Genomic DNA, 17,430 nt, shown 5'->3' on the forward strand with positions numbered 1-17,430 from the left:
AAACAAGTTTTCTGCCCTTTCTTTTATGACTCCAATAATCCTTTATGACTCCAATAATCCTTATATTGGTTCTCTTGATGGTGTTTTATACATCCTGTAGGTTTCTTTATTTCTTTTCATTCTTTTTTTTTAATCCTCTGATGAATAATTTCAAATAGCCAGTCTTCAGGTTTACAAATTTTTTTTCTTCTGCTTGATCAACTTTGCTGTTGATACGCTCCTTCATTTCATGCATTGTATTCTTTAGCTCCATAATGTCTGGGTTTTCTTTTAAGATAATTTTTCTCTTTTTTGAATTTCTAGTTTTGTTCATGAATTGTTTTCCTGATTTCACAGAGTAGTCTATTGGTGTTCCTTTTAGTTTGCTGAGCTTCCTTAACATACTTGTTTTGAATTCGTTATAAACCAATTTGTACATCTCCATTTTTGGGGAGTTGGTTATTGGAAAATGATTGTGTTCTTCTGGTGGTGTCATGTTTTCTGGATTTTTCATGTTTCTTGAATTATTGTGCTGCTGCCTTTGCATTTAAAGAAACTGTCACCCACTGTGGTCTTTATTGACTGGCCTTGGAAAGAAACACTTTCATCAGTTAGTCAGGCTAGGGATTTTGAAGTTCTCTCAGACATTTTCTATGGATGAACCTGCTCCACACATCTTGTTCCCTCAAGGGGGCAAATTCTTAAGGTTGTATGCCTTCTGTATTAGTCCATTCTCACACTGCTATAAAGAACTACCTAAGACTGGATAATTTATGAAGAAAATAGGTTTAATTGGCTCACAGTTCAGTTCTGCAGGCTGTACAGGAAGTATGGGTGGGAGGCCTCAGGAAACTTACAATCATGAAAGAAGGCAAAGGGGTAGCAAGCACGTCTTACCAAGGTGGAGCAGGAGTGAAAGAGAGTGAAGGGGGACATGCTACTCACTTTAAAACAACTGGATCTCATGAGAACTCTATCACAAGAACAGCAAAAGGGAAGTCCACCCCCATGATTCAATCACCTCCCACCAGGTCCCTCCTCCAACACTTGGGGATTACAATTTGACATGAGATTTGGGTGGGGACACAGAGCCAAACCATATTACCTTCTCTAGGTTGCATAAAGCCAGGCCAGGTGCTGAAGTCTCATTTTTTTAGGGTAGTGTCCTCAAATTCTCATGTTTGTGAGCTTTCTTCCAGTTCTACAGAGTGGAGCCGGCTGTCAATATGTGCTTGCAAGCCATTTGCAGAGATTCTCACTTGCTTTTCACAGGAGTGCACTTGGGAAGCCTGCCAAAGAGTGAGTGAGGCATTTGGAGCACTTGGGGTTTTGTTGGCAAGATGGGAGTGATGCATCCCAAGTGGCTTATAGGTGGGCTTCTGATGGAGTCCATGAAGCAACTGGTAGGATCTATGGCAGTTTCAACTGTGGGTTGCTGTGAGTCCCCATCTCTCCTTCCTGCTTTTACCCTCTCTCAACCACTCCACCTTGCTGATCACCTCAGTGTCTTTTGACACGTTGACCATGATGTGTATAGGTGTTGATCTCTTTGAGATTATCTTACTTGGATTTTATTGGTCATGTCGGCTATATAAATTAATGTTTTTCATAAAATTTGGGAAGTTTTCTTTCCTTCTGTTTTCATCCTTCTAGGGCTCCAGTGTATGCATCCATTTGTATGAGAGACGCTGTCCTACAGTTCTTTGTTGCTCAGTTTTCATTTTTTCCCACCTCTGTTGCTCAGACTGGATAATCTCAATTTTTCTCTGTGTTTTGTTGTTTTATAGTTCATTGATTTCTGCTCTTATCTTTATTAGTGCCTTTATTTTACTTAACTCTGGGTTAATTTGTTCTTTTCTAAGTTTCTTAAGGTAAAATACAAATTTACTGATTTAAAACCTTTTTTCTTTTCTAATATAGGCATTTCAGTGCTGTAAATTACTCCCTATATCCTGTTTTATCAGTATCCCATAAAGTTTTAGATTCTATATTTTTATTTTTATTCAGTTCAAAAGACTTTTCAATTTTACCTTCATTGTATCTTTTTAAACCAATAAATAGGTCAGAAATGCTAATTTAAATTTCCAAACATTTAGGAGATTTTCAAGAGATATTCCTCTTATTTCTAATTCAATATCATTGTGGAATTAAAATAACATGGTTTACATGAATTTAATTCTTTAAACATATTAAGACTTATTTTATGGCCCTCCTACCAATGAAGATTTTTAAAGGAATAGGGCTCTGCTTATTTTTATTTCCTGACATGCTGTTACTTGTTATAGCCATTCTATCTGCCAAAAACATGCAGAAAAAAAGCACACAAATCAACTGGAAAAAATACATAAATATTAAATGTAATGAGACCCCACAATTTGGTCCCAATGTAATTGTGTAATGTTCAAGTTTCCTATATTCTCTTAAAACTTTCCAACATTATTGACACTAATAATTCACTTTATAAACACCTGATCATTAAAAAAAATTATTCTAGATGTTTCTATATTCAATTTTTTACTCAAGCACTATACACAATCAACAAATAGTTCAAAATAAATGAAACACCAGACCCCTCCCTTAATGTAAAACTCTAAGGTGAAGTCTGCGTAAGAAAGCTATTATGACAGTGCCATTTTCTGAGAGAAAAGAAAGGCATGTACATATGGGCTATGTGAGATAATTCAGGAGGTCATCATATTGAATCAATTCTAAAAGTCCTCTCTTTCTATTAAGGAACATTCAGCTAGACTAGTTGAAATCTGAAAATAATCTTTCAGAATCCTGAGATAACTGTACTCATCATGATCTTGGTAAGGCAGCTCCTGACAAATTAGCACTTCTATAACTGGGTTACTTTCCAATAGAGTTGTTATTTGCATTAAGAATTCAGTATACACTTCAGCTTTACGTTATTGAAGCTGGCAATATGTCAACCTTATAAACTTCAGCAGAGTCACTTCTCCTGAAGGAGATAGCACAGTTTGGAAGATGGCACTGTTGACATATATAAAAATTAGAATGGAGTAAGTAATGCTGCATGAATCAATTTTCAATATTTATCACTTTGATTATTGGAGCAAAAAGGGATCAATACTAAAACAATACCTACTATAAACCTGCTTTCAACTTTGTCTCTCTTTACTCTCCTAAGCAATTTTTATCCATATTTGAAAAATAATATTACTGCCAAATGCCCATCTATTGATTGCGTTACTACATACAATCCCATATTTTGGCTCCATCAAGGCTTCCCTGCCATGTGTGTTTTTCCGTTTTTCTCTTAGATGTGTTTATCCAAACCAAGGGCAACATTAACATAAGCTTACACTTCAATCTCTATCTCATCATACCCACTTTGCTGCAGTTTCTTAATCTGATTGTAATTTTCAGGAAGCAAGTAAATAAATAATGGATTTACCACACATATAGGCTAGCCAAGAAAAATGATATTGGATTTGTCTTCACACAAACTCTATACTTTGAAAGTACTGACATAAGATAATCATGAAATATTGTGTACACAGGGATTTGAGCCTGCTATGTCTTCTGGGAATGCTTGATCTATGGGCTCACTCCAGAACTGGGGGAGCCATGTTTTCAGCATGATTCTAACCATAGACAGAGTGTATTGGCAACTTGATGTTCTTGCTTCCCTGTCAAGTTCAAACACACACACACACACACACATACACACACACACACAACCTGGGCTCTCATCTAAATAAGCCATACAACATTTATAGGGTGGTTGGTTAAAAATAACAGCATGAATTTCAGTACCTATTGGACCTTTCAATGAGACAATAATGTCCATGTTTTATAGCCCTTTCAGCACCCTTCTATAAAGCTATGTAAACATTATACGAGATAAAATTCTTTGTGTTCTGCATAACTGATTGACTACTTCAACCTGACACCTTCACTTATGGCTTTTACATATTTCTTATTTGTTCATTCTGAAGAATACATTGCCAGCACTAAGGACAAAGATATGGCTTTAAAAATAGCAAATATGAATCTGTTCAAATTATCTGGAAGGAAACACACATAACACCAAAATTTTAAAAATTCCTGTTACAATGTTAAAATTCAGAAGAGTATTTTAGAGAATTTTCCTGATAAATTTCTCTAACTTTATAGTGTGGATGGTATCCTGGTCAATTTCTTCATGTTAACAGGACTTTATCAATCTAATCAATTTTGTCCTTTCACTGTCATCTTTGCATTGCGTATCACAAGTTATTAATTTATCATGCATTAATTTATAAATATATACAAAATTATTATAAATAAAACTGAAACCTGTATAATTTACCCAGGCAATGGCTCTTTCAAAACTTCTGAATTTTAGTCTTCAAATTTTTTTTGCAATTAGGAATATTTAAGTGATTGGAAATAAAAGACTATCCTGGTATGACTGTCAGTGATAAATGTTATAGTTATGGCATATGTTTTGTAAAAGGACTGCCAATTTTCATTGTATTAACTATAACTTATTTTAACCTATTTTAATAATGTTAAACATATTTATCACTTAAGAATCTATATTAAACAATAAAATATATTTCGTTTAATAAAATATATTTTATGTTGTATAAATATATAAATAAATATATATCTGTTGTATAAATATAGATGTTGTATAAATTATATCTACGATGTGTGTATATATACAATATAGATAACTTTACCTTGACATTCTAATACATTACTGAAATAATGGTAACCTGAATATTTCATGATTTGACTATAACTCGTTAAAGAAATTACATGGACCTAATTTTCCAGCATTACTCATTCTAGGAATGCTCTACAGAAACAGAGGCATGAGTGCATACAAACTGGCATATTCTGATTATAAGTGTATGGTATCTTGCAGTAGCAAAATGTTGATAACCATCATTATGAAAACAAGAAATGGCTAAGGAAAATGTGGTGTCCTTCACATTCACTGAGGACACTGGCACATCTATAGTTTTTGACATAGAGACTTCAAGACCTATAGGACCTCAGGAGATTGTACAACATATATTACTACCAAAATGTCAAATCTAAAGCTCATTTACAATAAAATTAATTGGTTATGATCAATACATCTTATATAGAAAGATAAATGGATTGATAGATACTTGTATTAGCATAGAAAGTTTTTCTCTAATATAGGGCAGATGGTTAAACATATTTCCTCTGGAAAGCATGGGGAAAAGGTTAAAAATACATCTGTCATAAATAATTTTATTTTCTTCTATATTGTGAAGCTTTCTTAAAATGAAGTGGTTACTCTTGGCAGTAATTTATGGCTGGAGCTATTTGATCTTAAACTAAAAAAGGGAAAATTAGGGAAGCAGGATTAAAAGTTGAAACACATTTTAGCTTTAGTAGTCAAGAACTCAAAAGGTGAAAAGCACTTAAATTTATCAGTTGTGTATTGACTAAGTAATCTCCAAGGAAATCCTTAAGCAAGGAGTTCACTGTTCTGACTTTTGGCTTTAAACTTTACCCAACTTCATCAATATTTCCCCAAATTCTAAACTGTACAATGCATGTGGGCCTCTATTAAGATCTATGAGAAACTTCTTTGCATGTGGTGTAGAAATAATCACACTAAATCTTAACAACTATATTTGCTTGTATATTCAATTATGTAGCACATAGAATAGAAAAGCATGAAGGTATCACATTAATTCCCTCTCTGCAAAACAAGAGACATGTGCCAGTTCAAGTGATCTATCAAAGAAAGTATAAAGAATTGAGTACCAAAATACATGAATATGTAGAGACAATACTACAGTCTTTAAGACTTGAGATTGTTCAGCATGTTTTAATAACAGAGAAAAAAGTATAAGAGAATTTAAGAATATGCATAGAAAAAATATAAATGTGTGAAAATAAAAATACTTGAGTAACTACTCATGACATGAATTGCTAAAAAGCCCTGTGCTAAAGAGAGAACCCACTTGATCTATTATGAGGGCGTCAATCAATAAGCACCATGTAATACACAATCTACTTGAGACTTTTTTTATGTATTAACCAATATTTTGACTAGTTTGATAAGTTTTTTTACTTTCTATTGAAGAATAATATACATGTAGAAAAATGCATACACTAAAATTGTAAAGCTCATGTATTTGCATGATGCAAACACAGCAAGCACTCACACACAGATCAAGAAATAAAAATTATATGCATTCTAGAAACCAGCCAGTTGTCTTATATCTATGATTATCTCAGACATGCCATCAAGAGAAGAAAATTTCCTATATAACTTACCTTGTTGCAACAATGAGAAAAAGACTAATTCAAGTCAATATTTAATAATTAAATGAGAAGCAGAAATATAATGTAGTATGACCACAAAGATATTATGAACCATGGAGTCTCTATTCTGAAACCCCAATAATGAAACAGATGAGGAAAATCTGTTAATATTTTGGCACACCTGGATTTCACTACAATACATTCTGCTCCAATATGAAATTGCCTTTCATATTGCCTCTCAAATTGCCTTTCATATTGCTCCAGTATGAAATCTCTTAAATTCTACATTTTTCCATAAAAGCAAAAGAGAGTTAAAATTAAAAGAGAAATGATAAGGATTCAATAGTGTAGGTGACATGGTGAGGGTCTCAATGAGGAAAAGGACATATCATGAAAATGTCCTCCAATAAGCTTCTGAAAAGATGTACAAAATGACCTAAAGACCTAGCAAACAGCACATGACATATGAATTTCAAAAGATAATGGTTTAGCTACTCACCCCTATTCTCTGAAGCAGAGGATCAGATTCCAGGCCTTGTATCACAGCAAAACATGAAAGAAAAAAAAAGCAAACATAATCTTAGAAAATACTCCGCAGTAAAAATAACAAAAGCACTAAACTTGGTTCCACTGTCATTATTTAATAGAGGCATGCCATATTTCCTTCTTTCAGCACAACATTAACGAGATTTTCAGACATATCACAGTTGCTTGACCCTTAATTCAATCTTCTAAAGTGTTTCATTTGTTACTTAAGAAATATATCCTATATGTAAGTATCTATCTACAATTAAAGCAAGTCTTGGGTCACTAAGCATACTAAAGGGCATACTGACTCATAAGACAGGATGCTACTGCCCTCTTCGGAGAGATGGAAAAGGCATGCTCACAGGGGTACCATGTTGTCACCGAGGGATTCCCAAATAGAGCCAGGCTCTGAGAGTCTTATTTGTCCTACTGGAGGGCCGCACATCTGGACCTCAGATTGACATCTGGAATGAGTCCCTCAGCATCCTCAGACAATTATTCTCGTCATCGATCCAAACATGCACCCTCCCAACAAATAAGCATTTCCCCAGCCAGGCTTCTTTTGTGCATGGTTATCTAATGCATCATCAGTGAGCACGGTAAATGTACAGTAGACATTTGTTTAGTATCTGAATAATGGAACTCTCATATACACAGCATGAAAAAACATATGACTGAATTGCTCTAATAAAATTAGATTAAAATCTGGCCAGGCACGGTGGCTCAAGCCTGTAATCCCAGCACTTTGAGAGGCCAAAACGGGTGGATCACGAGGTCAGGAGTTCAAGACCAGCCTGGCCAAGATGGTGAAACCCCGTCACTACTGAAAATACAAAAATTAGCTGGGCGTGGTGGCACGCACCTGTAATCCGAGCTACTGTAATCCGAGGCTGAGGCAGGAAAATTGCTTGAACCCAGGAGGGGGAGGTTGCAGTGAGCCACAATCACACCACTGCACTCCAGCCTGGGCAACAGAGTGAGACTATGTCTCAAAAAAGAAAAAAATCTATTGGGGAACTTCATAAAAACTCTTTAATCAACTAAAAGTTTAAGGAGTGAGGTAACAGAATAATATATGGTATGATTACAGTACTAATATGTATAGAAACATCTATGTTATGAATGTGCCAGATAAAGATTTAAAAAAAATATTAGAACATCTGAATTTCACTACAAGATTATTTTCACCCATCATGAACAGTGAAAAAAGGAAATATGTCAATGATTCTCCACAGTTGTTTAGGTCATTTCAAAAAGAGATTTAAACAAAGAGAAGAAACAATAATAAGGAATCCTTGAACAAGGTAGGGACACCCATGGGGAAATTTATCTACCGAAAGAATATTCTCCTTTAAACCTCTGAAATAATGAACTCACAGTCCCTGATGTTCTGACATCACTGCCCACAGAACACACAAAGAATTTCAAAAGTACCGAAGCGGCTGCTCACCTCTTTTCCCTGAAGTTTCCTTGAAGTTGTTTCAGCTTTTAACCTGCAGCAAAATATCACATAGAAAATAAATCAGATCAGAGAATGCTCTAAATTAATAAAAAATACAGCACAGGATTGGTTCCACTATAATTTCTTATCATACAGACATCTCAGCCCTCTACTCCTTGCTACAAACATCAGCATTGCTTGATCTCATCACCTTCGTCATTTCATTTATAAATTTGTTTCCTCCTTGAATTCTTTACTCTGAAAATAGCCAATTTCCTCTCTACCAAGCCATCCAAGTGACACAGTAGTTGTATCTTGAATGGGAAATGCTAAAGTTGTGGTCTATCAATAAAGATTTTATGAAAATACACTGTGATGTGAAAAATGAAAGACACATGATAGTGGTACTGTGAGATAATTGAGGAGTCCACCAGTTGGGCCTGCTCTGAATGTGTTATTTATCCCGTTGCAATAGAACAGATGGCCATTCATTCAGCCACACCTCAGCATCTCAGATACTTGTGCTTATCCTTGATCCAGACAAGTCTACTACCAATGAGTAAACATTCCTCACACCACACTGATGCTCCTAACAGTGTATCTCCTGCATTCAGCTTTATAGCAGAAAGCAGCACAGGCAGATGTCTGACTTGACTTTAGTGAAACTGGCTTTCACAACAGCTCCAGAAGCTTCTCAGAACCCTTTGGTCTAAGCAAAATGTGAAGTGATATTTCAGTGGGATGGCTGCCAATGCTGATATATCTACTGAATATGATAGAAATAAAAAGTCAGGAGTTAACTGTGAACTTGGATTATATCATTTAAAAGATTATGAAAGTATGTTAGGATCTATTTGACAGCAGCATACAACATGATATTCCTTCCACCTGACAGATGTATATTCCTTATCCAGGGTAGAAGACTAGCATACAAATGTCACTATATTGTGACAAAGTAGAAATAAGACAACTAAACACAGGAGGAGGAAAGAAAAACAGGAAAACCGAAAGCACGTTGCATGAGCAATAGGGGAGTGTTGAAGAACGTCGCCTAAACCGATAAATCATAAGTTAAAGATTAACTAGGAAAACACAGAACTAACAGAATTAAGAGAGGTACAAAAGTAAACACTCCGACAAAAATAAAAACTCTCCTAAGTATGAATAAATAAATAGGCAAGCAAAGACTACAACGTGACAAAACGGTGTATCAAATATAAAGAAAATACAAACAAAATAAATATCAGTCATGGCTACACACACACACACACACACACACACACACACACACGTGAGTGGACTCCACACACCCACTAGAAGAAAAATATTTTCAGCAGGCTCACAAAATTAAACATAATATGTTTTCTATGAGAGATGCATCTAAACAAATGGATTCTAAAAGACTGAAAATAAAGGGATGGGCGAAAGTATATCAGGCATATGAAAACAAAAAGAGATAGGAGTAATCTTTTTTTTATGCCAATCACATGCAAGAGTAGTGATTCTTATATTACACAATGTATTCAAGTCCCACAGTGTTAACCAAGACAAAGAAGGCCACGTTTTTTATGCTAAAAGATATAATACACATGAAGATTTGACCCTTATGGAGACTTATATACCAAATAACATAATAACCACCTTTATGAATAAAAAACAACATGAGATGTATGAGATGTAAGGAGACCAGACATAGATGATCCCATAATAGAAAACTATAATACGCCATTATCAGAAAAAGACAGATCAAGTGGGCAAAAATGGCAACATAAAAATAGTGTAGATTTTATGGCTATATATTAAACTTGACAGATAATGGAAGATATGTATTGTTCTTAAGTGCCCATGGCATAGTCAGAAAAACTGATTATATATTAGGTTGGAAAGAAAAATTAGTAACTCAAGAAATATTAAAAACTGCACTATCTGATCACAATGCAAAAAAATAGACTTTACTAACAATAACATAAAGGCTCTTTCACCAAGAAATTTTAAAAATATCCTATTAACTCCTGAGTAAAAGGAAAAATATAAACAGAAAATACATATGTTTAAATACGTAAATACATATTTTGTATGTAAATGTTTTTGTATGCAAATATATATTTACATATATTTTAAAATATACAACATATGAGAATCTGTAATATGCACTTAAAGGCAGTTCTAGAGGAAAATTCATTGCACTAAATGTTTTTGTTATTTTTAAAAATGAAAAAGTAGATGAATGAAAGAATTCAATTTTCATCTTAAAACACTAAAAAAGTGTTTTAAGTACAAGAAAGAAAGGAATACAAGTGTTTTAAGTACAAGAAAGAAAGAAAGAAAGAAAGAAAGGAATAAGGATCAAAGCAGAAATCAATGAAGATAATATTTTAAAAACCATAGATGTAATTAATAATTGAGAAGCCTGTGGTTTTTAAAAAATATTAACTACACAGGCACTCTACTAGCGAACTTTATCAAAAAAAGGAGAAAACACATATATACAAAATAATGCTTCATAAGCACTTGAACATAATGTGCATTCTGCTATTGTTGGGTGTTGCGTTCTACATATGCCAGTGGAGTCAAGTTGGTTAATAGTGTTCTTACATCCACCGTTACTGATTATCTTATCCATGTTCAATCACATACTAAGAAAGGAGCATTGAGATTTCAAGCTATAGTTGGGAATGGTCAAATTTTTCATTTCATTTCAAAAGCCTATGTTGGAAACGTAACCCTCAATGCAACAGTGTTTAATAAAGCAACATTTAAAAGGTGATTAGGCTGTGAGAGCTCTGCCCTCATCAATGGATTAATGCTGTTATTTCAGGGGTGGGTTCCTATAAAAGAAGATATTTGTCCCATCCATATCCTCTCTTTGCCCTTCTACCATAGGATGACACAGTGAGAAGGCCCTCATCATATGCCAGCCCCTTGATCTTTCCAGCCTCCAGAAATGTGAGCCAATAAATTTCCACCATTACAAATACCCAGTCTGCAGTATTCTGTTACATCAGAGCAAAATGGACTGACACAGAAAACTGGTAACATAAATGCAGTATCTTTTGTATCTAGATATCCAGTTGTCCTAGCAACATTTGTTGAAAAAACTGTTCTTTCCCATCACAGAGAGGACAATGCCCAGATAACATGCCTTCTCGGAGTGCAGGAATCATAAGGTTTGAAAGCCGGTGCAGGAATCCAGGATGCTAATGCCCCTATTTCAATATGAGGGAAGTCTAGGTCTCACGCTGTGTGAATCAAAAGCATTGTTCAAATCTTGTTGACTAAAAGTAATTGGTTAAGTAAACAGCAATATCCATAGTGATCTGGGAATACACCATTCAGTAGAACTCAAGAATGGGCAGGTCAACTTGGTATTTTTCAGGATTTGAGTCTCTGATATGGGTGAAATGAGATAGAACACTTCGCCACTGATTTTAAAGACTTCAGAAAGGTTAGAAATCTTTTGTAAACCAGCACAGTGATCAAATACATCATAGAAAAAAAAAAGCTGCATTTTATTTGGGGAAAGAGATATTAAACCTGGAGACTTTATCCAGCCTGGGAATCTCTGCCTTTTAATTTACATATTTACTCTATTCACATGTAATTTTATTATTGATATAGTTGAGTTTATTATGTCATTCTTCTTCTTCTCCTGTATGTCTCATGTGTTTTTGTTCCTCTATTCCTCTTTACTTCTTTCTTTTTCATTAACTAATTATTTTATAATGTAGCATTTAAACTTCCTTAATAATTTTTTTCACTATGTTTTTTGAATTTTTTTCAGTGGTTGCTCTAGGGTTTACTGCATATATCTTAACTCACCCAAATAAGTTTCTAATTTACACTAGCTTAATTTCAGTCTTATACAGAAATGTTACACCTATATAGCTCTATTCCCTTTTTGCCATCTATTGTGGTATTATTATACATATTACCTTTATTGATGCTATAAGCCAAGAAAGACATTATAATAAATATTAATCTACCATCTGTAGTCATTTCCTTAGTCCTGTATTGCTTTGCATCCACCTATCTTCTTTGGCAAATATATTATACTTTTATATGTTATAGACCCCAAAATACATTATATACATATTATTTTATAGAATTTATTTTAAAATCACTTAAGAGAAAATTACATTTCTACTGTCTTTTATATTTATATAATTACCTTTACAAGCATTTTACTTCTTTATATTGATTTGAATAACTGCCTAGGCTCACTTGCTTTCAGCTTGAATAACTTCTTTAAGTATTTAGAGAACTCTTTTCAGGGGGTTTTGAGAGCAGTAGATTCTCCAACTTTTTTTTTTTTAATTGAGGAAGTCTTTATTTTGCCTTCATTTTTGAAACACAGCTTTGCCAGGTACAGAATTCTTAGATGACAGGTTCTTTTTTCTTTGAGCATTTTTAATATGTTATCCTTTTGCTTCTGGCCTCCATTGCTTCTGCTGAAGTCAGCTGTTAGTCTTCCTGGGGTTCCCTTGTAAATAACAAATCATTTTTCTCACACTGCTTTCAAGACTTTCTTCTTGTTTTTGACTTTCAGAAATCTTACTGTGATGTTTCCATTCGTCAATCTCTGCATTTACTCATTGGAATTCATTGAGCTTCCTGGATATGTAGGTTATTGTTTTTCCACAAATATGGGAAGTTTTCAGCCATTATTTCTTTGAATATTTTTTCTGATCGTTTGTATCTCCCCTGCCTGTCTGGTACTCCCATATGTGTATGCTTATATGCTTAATGATGTTCCACATTCTCTGAGACTCTCTTTGTTTTTCTTTATTCTTTATGTTTTCTGTTCTTTTGAACATAATCTCTATTGTTCTATCTTCAAGTTTACTTCTTGTTTCTTCTGCCAGTTCAAATCTACTATTGAGCCCTTCTAATAAATTTTAAAATTTTAGTTATTGTACTTTTGAACTCCAGAATTTTCATTTGGTTCTTTTTAATAATTTCTATCTTTTTATTGGTATTCACTGTTTTGTGTGACATTGTCATCATACCTTCCTTTACTTTTTTTTTTTTTTTGAGACAGAATCTCACTTTGTCACCCTTGCTGGAGTGCAGTGGTGTGACCTCAGCTCACTGCAGCCTCTGCTTCCTGGGTTCAAGTGATTCTTGTGCCTCAGCCTCCTGAGTAGCTGGGACTACAAGTGTGAGAAACCATGCCCAGCTAATTTTTCTATTTTTAGTAGAGACAGGGTCTCGCCACGTTGGCCAGGCTGGTCTGGAACTCCAGCCAGTGAATAGTGCTGCTATGAACATTCACGTACATGTATTCATTTGAACATTTGTATTCAATTCCTTCGAGTGTGTACTTTGGGGCAGAATTGTTGGGTTATATGGTCATTTTATCTTTAACTTTTTGAGGAACTGCCAAAATATTTTCCACTAAATCATGAGGAAAGAATTGACAAGTGGTCTTCTAGAAGCTAATAGAAACAGGTGAGAGACACTATATCCCAAATATATTTCTTTATCTTAAGCTCAAACTAGAATACCCCAGAAAAGATATGGGCCAGCAAGTCTAGTTTTCATGTCGTCTCATGTCCTCAAGACAACATAAGGTCTCATTGTTGAAACAAGCCATGGAACTCCACAATCATATATTCACTTTGTCTGAAAACACCTACCAGAGTGGCATCCTTAAATCTTGGTTGAAAGTTCACAGGAGACCAAACAGATATCTGGGTGTGTCAGCTGTGCTGGTGCCAACAAGCCAAAGAGTACTCTTCCTCAATCATCCCTATCTAAGCGGAGGAGGATAAGACCGTAGATCAAGATGACAGATATTACTTCCTGCATATATGGCTTATGCATGCTATTTCTTAACGAAGAGATATGATTAGTACTGGAAAAAGTGATCCATTAGATAGGCTATAGGCCATTTATTCATCAAACAGAATAAACACTAACTATACAGTTCTCTTGAATTTGGATAATATCTCAGGTAGTTTAATGCAGAAATAAGACCTTCAATTGCTCACTCTTGTTTACATATTCAAGGAAGCCATCTTGAATTTGGATAATATCTCAGGTAGTTTAATGCAGAAATAAGACCTTCAATTGATCAGTCTTGTTTACATATTCAAGGAAGCCATATCAATAACAATTGGCATGAACATGTTGCTTGCACTCCATCATATAATGATCATACTGGAGCCAGGTGAAACTCAGATTTTAGAAAACAGACATCATACTACTCATACTTGTATTTAATTTAATGAATGATGGGATATGTATATATCAGAATTAGAACATGTAGCCATAATGCCATAGTCTTTATGTTGTGAGTCATCATCAATAAACCACAAACATTGTAAAAACATAGCAACCTGACATACATAAATTAGAAGTTAATATGTTAACTTTTTTTTTTGAGTATTGTATATTTTATTTTCATGAAAAATATATAATAAACCACCATGTAACTCCCTGTCTCTGTGGCCGGGCATGCCCTGGACATTTCATAGAAATGGGATCACACACGGCATGTCCTCTGTGTCTGGCGTGTCTCATTGAGCCTGGCGTCCTCAAGGTGCGTCCACGCCGTGGCCTGAGTCAGAGCTTCTTCCTTTTCGTGGCTGGGTTGTGTTCCAGTGCAAGGAGGGCCGCGCTACGTCTCCTCTGCTGACGGCCATCTGGGCTGTAGCCACCGTCTGGCTGCTGGAGTCTGCGGCTGTGTTTGCACACGGGCTTCTGCGCGGCCGTGGGTTTCCACTCCACCTGGGTACGTAGCTGGGAGTGGTCTTGCTGGGTCGGATGGGAGCTCTGTGTGTGTCTTTGAGGAGCCTCCAGGCCGTCTCCACAGTGGCTGCACCGAGTCATCCTCCACCTGCCGCTCCCAGGGATCTGAGTCCTACACACCCACCCCAGCGCTTCTGTGAGCTTTTGTTTTTGTTTTGAGACAGAGTCTGGCTCTGTCGCCCAGGCTGGAGCACAGTGGTACGATCTCAGCTCACTGTAACTTATCTCCCAGGCTCAAGCAATCCTCTTGCCTCAGCCTCCTGAGTAGCTGGGACCACAGGAGACCCCCATGTCTGGCTAATTTTTTTTTTTTTGGTAGAGATGGGATCTTGCTATGTTGCCTAGGCTGGTCTCAAACTCCTGGGCTCAAACAGTCCTCCCTCCTCGGCCTCCCAAAGTGCTGGGATTATAGGTGTGAGCTGTGGTGACCCCACTTCTGTGTTTCTGGGCACAGCCATGCTGGGGGTGTGCTTTTTTTGTTGTTGTTGTTGTTGACAGAGTCTCACTTTTTTGCCCAGGCTGGAGTGCAGTGGCATGATCTTGGCTCACTGCAACCTCTGCCTCCCAGGTTCATGCAATTCTCTGCTTCAGCCTCCTGAGTAGCTGGGACTACAGGCACCCGCCACCACATCTGGCTAATTTTTGTATTTTTAGCAGACACGGGGTTTCACCATCTTGGCCAGGATGGTCTTGAACTCCTGACCCCAGGTGATCCGCCTGCCTCGGCCTCCCAAAGTGTTGGGATTACAGGCGTGAGCCACCGCGCCTGGCCAGGGTGTGCTTTTAATTCGCATTTTTTGGCTGACTCCTGGTTTATTTTTGGATGCGAGTTTTCTCCACTGGACTGGGTCAGGGGTGCAGTGCTGTGTTGATGCTGGACACGAGGGAGGTGGCCGGAGACACTGATGTGGCCGAGTGGCCGTGGCTGAAGAAGGGACGGCAGTCGGTGCCCCTCACCCCTGCTTAGCGGCCAGCGGATTTCTGGAGCTACCGACCCTCCTTACTGCCCAAGCATCCAGAAACACCCACGCATGGCTAACCTAGTTTCTCTAAACCAGACCCATATTAAAATTTAACTTCCTTCCTGGGCGTTTTGGGGAGGAATCTCCTCATGTGCCCTGGGTGAGGGATCTGTGAGACGTAGTCCCCCACCCCCCACCGCAGCTCATCTCTCTTCCAGCACAGGGACTGGGCGCCGTGCCGCTTCGCGGGCACCCCCTAGTTCCAGACAGCACCTCCACGCCTCAACACTGGGGCCCCTCCCAGGCTCCACTGTCCTGGGATCCCCCACTGAGGCCCCGCTCCTGGGACCACCCACCAGCAGGGCCTTCTGGAGAAACGGACAGCAATGGCCTGGAGCATAGGCTGCTGGGCCCTGCCTGCGAGGCTCCTCAGCATGGGCTGGACTCGGGGTGATGCACGCACCCCAGCCAGGAGGGATACCTGAGGCAGCTCCACCCAACGCCTCTGTGTGGGGGAACAAGCAGCAGCTCTGACCGCTGAGCGGGGCTCAAGTCCTCCACCCGCCACCGCCAGGTTCTGGCCACAGGGACCGCCCCATGCACACCCCTCCACAGCCACGAGAGCCACGGGAACAGCCTCCCGACAGCGAGAATGCCACAACCGCGACGGCCGGGGCTGGAGTCACACTGGGCTGTCCCGGTCACAGCCCGTCCATCCATCTGTCCTTCCACTGCGGCTGCCAACGGGATGGACAGGGGGACTTCCGCAGAGGACCACCGTGGGGGGGGGCGACGCATCCACAGGAGAGAAAACTGGAGCCCGGCGCCTCTCCTCTGCCCACGCCCCGCCGCACACCTGGATGAGCCACCAGCACGGGGACATTCTCCTTCTTCTGGAAACCCTCTCAGCATCCACAGGAAGGGGGCGCTGAAATGTCCGTGCCTGCATTTTGTTTTGTTTTGTTTTGAGACAGTCTCGCTCTGTCACCCAGGCTGGAGTGTAGTGGCGCGATCTCGGCTTACTGCAGCCTCCGCCTCCCGGGTTCAAGTGATTCTCCTACCTCAGCCTCCCAGGTAGCTGTGATTAGAGGCATGTGCCACCATGCCCGGCTAATTTTTGATATTTCTGGTAGGGACAAGGTTTCGCCACGTTGGCCAGGCTGGTCTCAAACTCCCGACCTCAAGTGATCCACCTACCTTAGCCTCCCAAAGTGCTGGGATTACAGGTGTGAGCGACCACGCCCTGACTACTGTTAGATTTTCCATCCCACAAGAAAGCAAAACCACATGCGTGTACACAGACACACACACGGAGACCCCAGGCGCAGGCACACGGGGGACACAGCAGCGTGTCAGAGCCAGGTGTGAGATCCAGCACGGCAAACATCCCGAGGGGACACTGCCCAGAGGCCCCGCCTGAGGCCAGCCTGCTCGCGCCACACTGCCTGCCTTTCTCCACGAGGGCTGGAGACTGCCCGAGAGGCAGCGTCCTGGAGACACAGGCCTCAG

General features: G+C 38.4%; 1 protein-coding gene and 2 non-coding genes across 13 annotated transcripts in view; all 3 read right to left on the reverse strand.

Moving 5' to 3' along the window:
- The window catches only part of LOC129014712 (zinc finger protein 705A), a 65,405-nt gene that overhangs the window by 42,564 nt on the left and 5,411 nt on the right, over window positions 1–17,430 (reverse strand). For 4 of the 11 annotated variants that reach the window (XM_054452376.2, XM_054452378.2, XM_063653234.1 and 1 more), the window contains exons 2-4: window positions 13,846–13,962; window positions 8,219–8,261; window positions 6,740–6,774 (exon numbers count right to left, since the gene is read on the reverse strand). The gene's annotated coding sequence lies outside the window, so the exon portion shown is untranslated. Of the gene's footprint in view, window positions 1–1,084; window positions 1,269–6,739; window positions 6,775–8,218; window positions 8,262–13,845; window positions 13,963–17,430 lie in introns of all 11 variants that reach the window. The other 7 variants (XM_054452373.2, XM_063653238.1, XM_063653240.1 and 4 more) reach the window with 4 other exon arrangements.
- LOC129026637 (small nucleolar RNA SNORD109A) lies at window positions 2,725–2,787 on the reverse strand. The gene has a single exon (XR_010124113.1). It is a non-coding gene; the product is annotated as a small nucleolar RNA SNORD109A (small nucleolar RNA).
- Window positions 7,216–7,282, reverse strand: LOC129014937 (small nucleolar RNA SNORD109A). Its single transcript, XR_008494454.2, has one exon. It is a non-coding gene; the product is annotated as a small nucleolar RNA SNORD109A (small nucleolar RNA).

This window comes from Pongo pygmaeus, chromosome 16 (assembly GCF_028885625.2).
Source record: "Pongo pygmaeus isolate AG05252 chromosome 16, NHGRI_mPonPyg2-v2.0_pri, whole genome shotgun sequence".
Taxonomy (NCBI): Eukaryota; Metazoa; Chordata; class Mammalia; order Primates; family Hominidae; genus Pongo; species Pongo pygmaeus.